Consider the following 10,894-nt stretch of genomic DNA (forward strand, 5'->3'; position numbering starts at 1 on the left):
ACCAAATAAGAAAGTCCTCCTGCCACATAATAACATTAACTGTATAGAACAAAGAAAGAATGTTAAAAACTGCAAGGGAAGAAGGCCAAGTAACATATAAAAACAAACCTATCAGAATTAAACCTGATTTCTCAACAGAGGCTCTAAAATCTGGAAAGACCTTGACAACTAGCTGTCTTGCAGACCCTAAGAGAACACAGATCTCAGCCCAGACTACCATACTCAGGAAAAATCTCAATCACCAGAGAAGGAGAAAACAGGGAGAAATATTCCATGACAAAACCAAATTTAAATTTATCCATAAATCCAGCCCTATAGGAGAAACTAGAAGAAAAAAACTTCAGCACAAGGGAAAATCAAAAGAAGGAAAATATACATACACAGAAACACACTACTACTGCCAATATAAAAATAATAAGAATTAGCAATCATTAACTATTAATATCTCTCAACATAAATGGACCCAATTCCTCTGTAAAAAGACACAGACTAATAGAATGGATGTGAAAACATGATCCATCATTCTTCTGTCTACAAGAAACACACCTCAACATGAAAGATAGATGTTACCTCAGAATAAAGGGCTGAAAAAAAGTTTTTCTAAACAAATATACCCAAGAAACAAGCAAGAGTAGCCATTCTAATATCTAATAAAATAGACATCCAACCAAAATGAATCAAAAGAGGTGGAGAAGGACACTTCATATAATCAAAGGAAAAAAATCCACCAAGATAATGTCTCAATTTTGAATATCTATACCCCAACAGCAAGGGCACACTCGTTTGTAAAAGAAATATTAATAAAGTTTAAATCACACATTGAACTCCACATATTAGTAGTGGTAGACTTCAACACCTCACTCTCACCAATGGATAGGTCATCCAAATAGCAACTAAACAAAGAAATCATAGACCTAACAGGTATCTACAGAACATTTCACCCAAACACAAAAGAATATACCTTCTTCTTAACACTTCACAGAAACTTCTCCAAAAAATGACCATATACTTGGTCACAAAGCAAGTCTCAACAGATACAAAAAAAATTAAAATAACTCCCTGCATTTTATCAGACCATGAATTAAATCTGGACTTCAACAACAAAAACAATAGAAAGCCTACAAACTCATGAAAATGAAACAAATCTCTACTCAAGTGACCCCAAAAATTCCACCAGAGAACTCCTACAGCTGATAAACAACTTCAGCAAAGTGACTGGATATAAAATTAAACCAGTAGCCTTCCTCTACTCAAAGGGTAAATAGGCTGAGAAAAAAAAAAAGGGAAATGACACCAATACCATTAGCCCCAAATAATAAAAAGTATCTTGGTATTACCTTAACCAATCAAGTGAAAAATCTGTATGACAAGAACTTCAAGTCTCTGAAGAAACAGATTGAAGAAGATCTCAGAACATGGAAAGGTCCCCCACACTCATGGATTGGCAGGATTAATATATAAAAAGGCCATCTTGCCGAAAGCATTCTACAGATTCAATGCAATCTCCATCAAAATTCCAACTTAATTCCTCACAGAGTCAGAAAGATCAATTCTCAAAATCATTTGGAATAGCAAAAACCCAGGATAGTGAAAACTATTCTCAACAATAAAAGAACTTCTGGGGGAATCACCATCCCTATTCTCAAGCTGTACTATAGACCAATCTTGATTAAACAAATAAACAAAACTGCATGGTATTGGTACAGAGACAGGCAGGTAGATCAATGGAATAGAATTCAAGACCCAGAAATGAACCCACATACTTGATCTTTGACAGGAGCTAAAACTATCCAGTGGGGGTGGGGGACAGCATTTTCAACAAATGGTGCTGGTTTAAATGGCAGTCTGCATGTAGAAGAATGCAAATTGATCCATTCTTATCTTCTTGAACAAAGCTCAAGTCCAAATGGATCAAAGACCTCCACATAAAACCAGGTACACTGAAAGTAATAGAAGAGAAAGTGGAAAGAACCTTGAACACATGGGCACAGGGAAATTTTCCTGAATGGAACACCAATGTGTTATGCTCTAAGATCAACTAGTGACAAAATTCTCATAAAATTGAAAAGCTTCTGTAAGACAAAGGGCACTGTCAACAGCACAAACCAACAACCTGCAGATTAGGAAAAGATCTTTACTAACCCTAAATCTGATAGAGGACTTATATTCAAAATAAACAAAGAACTCAAGAAATTAGACTTCAGAGAATCAAATAACCCTATTTAAATATGGGGTACACAGAGCTAAACAGAATTCTCAATTGAGGAATCTCACATGGCCAAGAAGCACCTAAGAAAATGTTCAATATCCATCGTCATCAGGGAAATACAAACTAAAATGACCCTGAGATTCCACCTCACACCAGTCAGAATGGCTAAGATGAAAAACTCAGGTGACAGCAGATGCTGGTGAGGATGTGGAGAAAGAGGAACACTCCTCCATTGTTCGCAGGACTGCAAGCTTGTACAATCACTTTGGAAATCAGTCTAGCAGTTCCTCAGAAATTTAGAGATAGTTCTACCTGAAGACCCAGCTATACCACTCCTGGGCATATACCCAAAAGATGCCCCAACATATAACAAGAACACAGGCTCCACCATGTTTATAGCAGTCTTCTTTATAATAGCCAGAAGCTGGTAACAACCCAGATGTCCCTCAACAGAGGAATGGATACAGAAAATGTGGTACATTTACACAATGGAGTACTACTCAGCTATTAAAAACAATGATTTCATGAAATTCACAGGCAGGTAAATGGAACTAGAAAATATCATCCTGAGTAAGGTAACCTAGTCACAAAAGAGCACACATGCTCCGTACTGGCTGATAAGTGGATATTAGCCCCGAAAAGTCACAATGCCCACGATACAACCCACAGACCATATGGATCTTAGGAGGAAGAAAGACCAGGGATGCTTCAGTCCTGCATTGATGGGTGAACAGAATGATCACAGGAGGTGAAGAGAGACAGGGAGGGAGAGAGGAGAAGGGGGATAAAAGGGGACAGTATCAGGTACTGGAGGGGACAGGAGAGAGAGATTCAGAGGGTCAGGAAATTGAATAAAAATATGTATCTAGGGGGATGAGGAACTGGAGATCGCCACTGGATGATCCCAGATACCAGGGAAATGAAAGGCTCCCAGGACCCAATGGGGATGATTTCAGCAAAAAGGTGGAGACAGAACCTTTACAGACTCCCTCCAGTAGATAGGCACAGCCCTCAGTCGTGGGGTGAGGCTACACAAAGTTTTTAACCCAGAAATGTTTCTGTCCAAAAGAAGACCAGGAGCAAAAAATGGAGCGGAGATAGAAGGAAGGGCCACTGAGGACTGCTACATCTGGGGATTCATTCTGTCTGCAGACACCAAACCAGACACTGATGCTGTGGCAAAGAGGTGTTTGCTGACAGAAACCTGGTATGACTGGTTCCTAGGAGGTTCAGCCAGGAACTGACCAATGCAGATATGAACGCTTGGAGCCGACCTTCGTATGAGCTTAGGAATCCTGGTGAAGGAGCTGGCGGAAGGGGAATTGCAACCCCATAGGAAGAGCAACATCAGGTGGCCGGACCACCCATTGCTCACAGGGACCACCAAACAAGGAGTGTGCAGGAAGGGATCACTGTCTCCAGATATATAGGTAGCAGAGAATGGCTTTGTTTGACATCAATGTGAGGGGAGGCCCTTGGTCCTGTGGAGGTTTGATGTCCCAGCATAGAGAGATGCTGGAGCGATGGGGCAGAAGAGGGTGGGTGGAGGAGCTCCCCCAGAGAAGCAAAGGGGAGGGAAGAGAGGGTGGTTGTGAGACGGGAGGGGCTGGTGGAGGGGTAACTGGGAGGTGGGATATCATTTGAGATGTAAACAAATGGAATGATTAGTTTTAAAAAATTAAAAGAGAGAGAAAAAAAGGGTGATCACATCTTCTAACCTTAGTAGTGTAGCTACTGCAGAAGCAGATGGATCCTGGATGGTCTCGGCCCCGATAGAGTAGTGCACCTAGTGTTCAGAGTCTGAGCCAGCTGTAACCTGCCACTTCCACGGTGTCCGTCTGTTTGGCAGAGACAGACTCATGGAGGACACGTGATGCTTGGAGGGTATAAATAGGACAGCGATGGTGGCTGAGGTAGGCTAGCTGTGCAATATTTGTGGGTCTCGCATCTTTGCTGACCTTTGCTTCACTGAGAAGGGCACAGACAAGAACTTCTCCTGTCTTTCTTCTTGGTCCCTCCTGCTGACTTGTGCTGAGGCTGAGGACTGGCTGTCTCTGCTAAGTAGTGCCACCACTGCTGATGCATGTTTGCTATCCCAACTCTACGGAACTGGACTGCTGGTGTATCCACTAAGTGTTTGTGAGTGGATCTAGCTGCTGCTGCTGACCTGTGAACTTCCAGGTCACACAGATTTCCAGCCAACACAGATAGGTGTTGCTACAAAGAACCTTTCTAAATAGGTCCACTTTCCAGTATTCTTTTTTTCCCTCTACATCTGGTAGAAAATCAACAATTTTTCAATACAAAGGTTATTTGTACTGGCTGGTTTTGTGTCAACTTGCCACAAGCTGGAGTTATCACAGAGAAAGGAGCCTCAGTTGAGGAAATGCCTCCATGAGATCCAGCTGTAAGACATTTTCTCAACTGGTGATCAAGGGGAGATGGCCCAGCCCATTGTGGGTGGAGCCATCCCTGGGCTGGTAGACCTGGGTTCTATAAGAAAGCAGGCTGAGCAAACCAAGGAAAGCAAGCCAGTAAGTAACATCCCTCCATGGCCTCTACATCAGCTCCTGCTTCCTGACCTGCTTGGGTTCCAGTCCTGACTTCCTTTGGTGATGAACAGCAATATGGAAGTGTAAGCTGAATAAACGCCTTTCCTCCCCAACCTGCTTCTTGGTCATGGTGTTTGTGCAGGAATAGAAACCCTGACTAAGACATTATTACTTACTAAAAGCTGATGAAATAAAACCATAAGCCAATAAGAAAAGCTCAAGTATGTACACATGTGCACACACACACACACATACTCACACACACGCACAACCCAAAAATTTTAAAAAGAATGGTTTACAGGCAATATAAGAGAATGGTATAAGATGGAGGGAGGGTCATCTTTTAAAGTCTTGACTGAAAAAAATTTGCCTTTACAAATATCACAGAATATGTTTCAAACATAACAGCTGAAATTCAGATAGCAACAAGAGCTCATAAAGAGCTCCCTGAATGTGCAGGGCCTGCACAGCTGGAAGAGCATGTCTCTGGAGCTGGAGTTAGAGATGAGCATGAGCTGCCGTGTTGGTCCTCTGCGAGAGCAGCTAGTGCTCTTACTTGCTGAGCCATCTCTCCCGCCCACACTGAAAACACGTCATAAAGGGCCAACCAGAGCTCACCATGGAACATATGTGCTGGAGAGAGTACCGCTGCTAAAACAGCGATGAAGTTAAATGGGCGCCAGTGTGTGTTACTAACGCACTGAATAAGAAGCAACGCGTGGGATGAAGTCAGAAAAACAGCTTTATTTTTCTCTTCCATCCCCAACTTAAAAAGCATCCTGCTTTTTTTCCCCCTCTGTAGAAACTCAAATTTTCTTCTTCAGAAGAGCTCACTTTGCAGGTTAAGAGTCTCTTAAAAGGGGTAGAGATACCTGATGACTCTGTGGGTTTTTTTTTTTTAACCGTATTTTAATTAATATGCACACTTCCTGTTCTTTTATGTCCTTGATGTCAGAAAGCACAAGAATACTATAATATTTGGTTGCTTGGCCTTGGAAGTTTACAAATTCAGTCTGTTCAGTAGGCTGGAACCTCTGGACACTGGGCTTTCAGCCAAAATGTTGACTGTGGCATTCCATTACCAGTGGATGGAGAGAGATACCCAGAAGGGTACCTTAGGACCCTGGAAAGCATTCCTGGGAAACCCTTCCATAAATGATTCAGAGGTGAGCATATACCTGAACTCTCCATAGTGATAGGGAAGAACTCTCCCAGTTAGTAAAACGCCAAGCCAACAGGATAGACTTCAGGAAGATTGTACCAGCTGGGTGAGTGGGTGGAGCATCAGCAGAGGACTGTTCAAGGACAGGACAGCAGATGCTCTTAGGACAAACAATCCCAACTCCGTTTTGGAAGAAGAGGTATCAGAAGGGCTTCAGAAGGTCAACCCTTGCATAGAAAATGAGGCTCCTTGTGGTTTTGTGTGGCTGGAAGCTTTCGTGCACTTGAACTAAGTAAGGTCCCATATCTCTGCTGAGCCATTCTTCCTGTTGATGAAGGAATTTTGAAACCCAGCTTTAGGATTTTATGGCAGAAATATTTCAATGAATATTTGCAGTTGAGATAAGGTTTTAAGTTTTATATGTATTTTTCTCACATAGAACTCCTTAGAAAGTTTTTCTTCTGAGAGTGCTAATATTTCCTCTTGTTTTCTGTTTTTTAAAAGCATACAAATATCTTTCCCTATGTATTCCTTTCTACCACATAACATGTACATCCACTTGAAGAATCATATATGCCATAATTTGAGATATATTAAAAGTAATCAGCAGACAGTCTAGCATGTTTTCCCACTGAGGAGAAGTTAGAGTGGGCTTGGATGGATGGTACACATTCCCCTAACGGATAGAAAGGCCTTTCAGGCAGGCATCCAGTCAAGCAGCCACTTTCTGCAGGAGTTGAACCACAGCCAACCTTGTACAAACTTATTTCATAAACTTGAGGTAGAAGGATTCAAATTTTCCCAGGGAGAAACTGAAAAGTCTGCTCGTGACTACCTCAGGAGGAAGCATCCATCTGTTCCTGGCAATAGTTTAACTTAATTTATGTTGCACCATATTTATTAGCTAGGACTTTGGAGTTTCTGTGAAAGATCACATATATTTCTTATCTCCCCATTATATTAAAATAGCACTTTTATGTGAAGCATGTGTGACCTGCTGTGCTGCTTTTAGGGTGCGGGGAGTGTTTTGTTACAAAGGTTTCATATCATCTCTATGTCTTGAGCTATTTACAGTCCTTTTAAATGATCGGTTGACTTGGGTCCCACCTAAGTTCTCTGTGATAAGTATTCCTCTCTCTCTGTATTGCTTCTAACTAATGCTGCTCCCTGGCTCCAGGAAGATGCTGTTATGTGTAGCCTAACCATCCCCCACAAAGCTCCACTAGAAACTAATATGAAGAACTATTGATATCCATCAGTTAATGCAGTGCTTGGCTAACCCTCGTGACACCCTGGATTCCATCTCTAACATCACAGAAACAGGGCACATGCCCTTAAACCCAGCACTGTAGCTTCTAAAGGTGAGTCAGAAGGATCAGGAGTTCAAGGTCATCCTCAGCTACATAGCAGTTCCAAGCCAGTTGCTGCCTTAAATAACAAACAAAAAAAGCCAGTGTGAGCAATTCTCAAAGTGAATGGGATTTGAAGATGGTTCAGGAACAAGGAATCAATCCACAGACCTTTGGGTCAATGTCAGTGTCACTGGGACAACTGCTGGGCTTTCCTGCTTAGTGATGTGAGCACACAGGTGTTGTCATGGTTATTTACAAAGCACTTGCACTGTCTTTTATGTCTTGTCATACCTGACACTGATTCGATACACTGTGTCTTCTCTCTAACATTTAATGAGTAGATACTATTTTTAGCAGTGCCTCCTTTTTCTTCATGACATTTTCATATCTAAATATGAAAGGCACAAAAGTGGATGTCTTTACAATATTTTTAATTAGATGAACATTCATATATATATATGTGTGTGTGTGTGTATGTATATACACGCCCATGGGCCCAATTATTCTCTGATTAGTGTTTAAATTCCGTTTGTAACTTTGGAAACTTTTCAAATTAAAACAACTTTTCAAATTAAAACAGCAACAACAACAAAGGCAATATGAATCCATCAAGACACTTTTTGTCCTCTGCAAAGGTGTCCTTTATAAAAGTTCTTTCTGGTAGTCTGTTGTAATTTTCCACCAACAATCAGTATTCAAGCTTCTCTTAATCAGACACAACTTTAATATGCTCTAAATTTAAGTAAACCTGTTCAAAAATCTTTGTACTCTCATGGTTTTGGCTCCAGACATAGGAACATAGAGTTAAAAAAGTTAACCCTGAAAGAGAGAATGGTGAAGTCACAGAAAAACCATACCCAGTCTGAGCCAAGGTCATGCACTGGATATGATCCAGTCCTACCTGCTTGACCTAATGTACCTAATCTTCCAGAATCCATAGGTAAGAACCCACCAACCTTTCAAGATGGGTAGTATCATTGTTCCCGTATTTAACAGGTGGTAAAATGAAATTGGAGGCCTCCTTTCCCACCGGTTGGGAAATTGAGCAGCTGCCTGAGGGAATTGTGGTGCAGATGCTCATTCCTGCAGCCACCAGGGTCCAAGATGATTAGCCAGTGTTTGGGGAATTCTTTGCTTTAACTGTGCTCAATATACATCCTGGTTATTTAATAATTTGTACTTCGCAATAATTCTGCACTGTACCAATTAGCATTACAGCATGTGTGTATTGGACATTTCTTCTGTGTTTGAATACTCTTCTCATGTCCCTGTTGAATTTCACTTTGATCTTTGCTGCCAGGCGAAGAAGCCTTGGCAGATGTTGGCCCGGATGCTGGAAGTGGGCACCTCTCCCACCCAGCAGGACAGTTGTCCCGGCACAAAACAACCATCGAGAAAATTGTCTTCACCTCACCCCTTAAAGCTAGAGCCAGAATAGAGAAAGCCACCACCAGGGGGCAATACATACCTTATCACATGATCAGAATAAGCATTGATAACAAGCAACCATAAATTTTGGCTTGTTAACACTAAATTCTTTCTTTTCTTGCTTGCCTTTTTTTTTTTTTTTTTTTTTTTTTTTTGAGACGGGTTCTTTTTATATAGTCCTGACTGTCCCAAAACTTGTGTTATGAGTAAATGTAAATTAGGCTGGTTTTGAACTCATGGAGATCCACTTGCCCAAAGGAATGTGCCAACCATGCCTGGAGTCTTGTTGATTTTAAATTTGAGCTAAGGGGCTGAAGAGATGATTCAGAGGTTAAGAGCACTGGCTGTTCTTCCAGAGTTCAATTCCCAGCATCCACATGGTGGCTCACAACCATATGTAAAGAGACTCAATGCCCTCTTCTGGTGTGCCTGAAGAAAGTGTCACATACATAAAATAAAAATCAAATTAAGGAAAGTAAAACAGAATTATTTTTAAAAATAACTTTCAGCTAGCATTAAATAATTAGTGTCCATATATAAATATGGACTTTCAGTTTTTCTCGGAGACTTAGACGATCTAGCAATTACTGGCTCTGCAATTCTTCAAAATAACAACTGGTAGAGTTGGCGCCAGTTCTCAACCTCACTTAACTAACGGGAAGCTCTCTGATACCCCCTTATTTGTGTAACACATGCACATGTGTTTATGCCTTGCCCCTATAGTTCATCTGACACCTGTGGTATTTCAGTTTATAAATTACTTGTCTAAACAAGACTATGACATGAAACATAATTGCCAGGAAGTTTATATATATGGAACTTCTGGACTATTGCAAATAAAGAAATGGTAACTTTGTTGTTTAAAAATATTGCTTTGCCCCCAAAGAATACAGTAGGTAGACACTGACATACAGGTCAAAAAGTGTTTGTTAACAATGCTTAGCTACTTTGAAGTAACCTGTTCTAGCTTTGTCTTGTCCTTCTGCTGAAACAGAAATTTATGTATTCATCTTGAATCTACTCCTCATGGAATCTAGACACCTCTGTTCCTTTCGCCCGTGTGTTTTGTTGCCTTAAATCAATATGGCATTTAGCTACAACTGCAGGTAAAAGCAAGAATTTATAGCTCTAAGGAACTTGCTTAGATGTTTCTCAGCTCATCTGCTTCCTTCTCTCTTGTGGGTGAAAGAGATTTTTGGAGGGATAAGAAGGGCTTCAGTCAGACATATCCTCTACTGAATCTTATGTGAGTTTACTTACAATCCAGAGCAAGTAGAGCCAGCAACGCTCTCCAAGGCCCTGGCAATGAGGCTGTCTCTCCTGCCAGACTCCTAGACTGTCCTCACGATTCAGGGTCAACCCCATTTCTGATTTCACAGAGCACAGATCGAAGTTTGTTTTATCCTCCTGATTTTTACTGACTGGTTTGCTATAGTTGTATGATAAGAAACTGTTTCCTGAATTCTAAATGGAGGGTAGTTCTTTTACTTTGCTGCTCTACTGCAAATGAAACAACACAGAGGGCAGAAGTCTGGAAGCAAACTGACCTGAGGTGGTCGGTCCTCAGCTCCTAATCTCGGGGCTAAGGAATTCAGACGTATGCCAATGTGTTCCTCCTTTTCATCTGCACCGTGAAAGAATTTTCGGGCAAGTAGAGCAGTTGCTGAAATTCTGCTTTTGGTTTCATAAAGGGCATAGACTGAAACACATTGGACAGAGGATTCCCTTCTCGTGTGAGATCTTCTACCAGCCTACAACCGAGTCGGCAAATTCATCCTCAGATCTGCTCTCTGGGGACTGGGGAGATTGCTTAGCCAGCAAAATGCTTGCCAAGAAAGCATGAGAAGCAGAGATTCCTAGCTCCCAAGACACTGGACGCCTGTTATCCAGTGCCGGGCAAACACACGGGGTGATCTCACTAGCCCGCGCGTGAAGCTGAATTGGTGATAGAAAATGATAGCAGAGACCCAAGATCATACTCTGGGATTCATATATATACAAGCACACCTGTGCACACAAACACATACACACATAGACACGAAGGTAATCTCTCTCTCTCTCTGTGTGTGTGTGTGTGTGTGTGCGCGCGCGCGAGTGCATTAGAGAGGATACTGGGCATCTTGCTTTATCACCTCTACCTTATTCTCTCATGATAAGGTCTGCCACTGAACCTGGAGCTAGACTGGCAGCA

This window comes from Micromys minutus (assembly GCF_963924665.1).
Source record: "Micromys minutus genome assembly, chromosome: 19".
Taxonomy (NCBI): domain Eukaryota; kingdom Metazoa; phylum Chordata; class Mammalia; order Rodentia; family Muridae; genus Micromys; species Micromys minutus.